Genomic DNA, 1706 nt, shown 5'->3' with positions numbered 1-1706 from the left:
CTTGCTTTGTAGTTTTTTTTCAACCGTGAGGCCTCCTGTATTATTCCAAACAAAAAGAGAATCATCGAGAAGGTCCTTAAGGAGCGACCAGTCTTTTCCCGGGATCTTCGTGGAATCCACCAAGTAACAATTGCACCTTTGCGGTTTTAGCATTAGGAGAATCCAATGGTTGCTGCGCAAAACAGAATAAACATACCGCAAAAATGAGAAAGTTACAAATTTTGAGATGTGAATATATATATATATATATATATATATATATATATATATATATATATATATATATATAGGAAAAATACATCCTACCACTATGGGGTAACTACCTACATGTTTACTCCCGTCCGATCTCATCAAGGGGATGGCGTTGATTTTCTTAATGGGTTGCGGGTCTGAGGAAAACTCATATTATTGGTGCCCTGTTTCATTGGATAGCCTGCCTCTCTTCCGATTTTCCCGGCCCTTCTTTTGGTCATCGTTGTTTACATAACCGATCGGATAAGGATGCGCCTCCAAACGAATCAGATCTGGACAGAAATTAATAATCTTCCTTCTGTTTCTCTCTCTCCCTCTTTCTCTACTACCGATGCAATAATTGGATTAGGATCGACGGAAATTAGAGAGCGAGGTACTCAATTAGGCGATTCTTTTCCATCTATGTTTCTTGCTAATTGATTTCCCCTTTTTCACGGCCAACAATGCCTCACGGTACCGCAAGGTGCTCATTCAACTAATGGGCTTGACATCTTCCTTTCTCTCTATCCCTTTGGCGTTGCAGAAAATGAGAAAACTACCATATTTGGTCACAAGCACAGCCGGTTGGATTGGTAGAATGCATGTGAGCAAGCGGACGTTTAAGGTATTGACTGATTTTTTATTTATATTTTTTTACAAATGAAGGTATTGATTGATTAGACGGGCAAGATGTGTAACTAATTGCTAACTGGTGTCTTGTTTTATGATATTATTATTTTTAAATCTCCAGTCGTACGTGTTTTAATTACATGTTATACGGCAGAATGATCGTGCTCCTCCGCGTTCCAAGATGCAGAAGATGCTACTGATTTCATCGGAAACTACCACGTACGGCGGTGCACGGCCAAGTTGTTAAGGACCGGCATGGGACGGCTGTACATAACGATCGATGGGTTGCTGCTCCAGTACGGCGGGACGACGACGTTTTACGGCGGCACATGGCGATGACAAGAACTCACGGCTGGATCAGTTTTAATCAATACATGATCACATGCATGGATGGCGGACATCACATTTGCATCCATAATCTACGTACTAGATCTTGTATACTTTATACCAGATGAATTAATTATAGAAGTATATAATAAATATACTCGTTCTGAAATAAAGGATGTATGTATTTCCTTTTTTCCAGAATGGCTCAAGTTTGTAACGCAGCCGCTGTCCATTTATTTTGTTCTCACTAGAGGCCGGCCATGGGCGTACATAAGCCATTTTATGATACACTCCATGAATTATATTATGTACTAGATTTTTCAAATACTATATACTTCGTACTTTCTTAGAAGGAAAATCCTACATACTTTCTTAACTGAATACAACATACTACATACTGCATACTTGCTCAAGAGAATACAACATACTGCATACTCCATACTTCCTAAAATGGAAATACTCCATACTTTCTTAACAGAATACAACATACTACATACTCCATACTTTCTTAAGTGGAG

General features: G+C 39.0%; 1 long non-coding RNA gene across 1 annotated transcript; it reads left to right on the top strand.

The window, feature by feature from the left end:
• The first annotated feature begins 433 nt into the window (after window positions 1-433).
• Window positions 434-1383, top strand: LOC123117330 (uncharacterized). The gene is made up of 3 exons (XR_006457341.1): window positions 434-625; window positions 776-856; window positions 1016-1383. It is a non-coding gene; the product is annotated as an uncharacterized lncRNA (long non-coding RNA).
• Window positions 1384-1706: the final 323 nt, after the last annotated feature.

The sequence above is a fragment of the Triticum aestivum genome, chromosome 5B (assembly GCF_018294505.1).
Source record: "Triticum aestivum cultivar Chinese Spring chromosome 5B, IWGSC CS RefSeq v2.1, whole genome shotgun sequence".
In the NCBI taxonomy this organism is placed as follows: Eukaryota; Viridiplantae; Streptophyta; class Magnoliopsida; order Poales; family Poaceae; genus Triticum; species Triticum aestivum.
The sequence above is the reverse complement of the archived record's forward strand: the minus strand, read 5'-3'. Positions and strand labels throughout refer to the sequence as shown.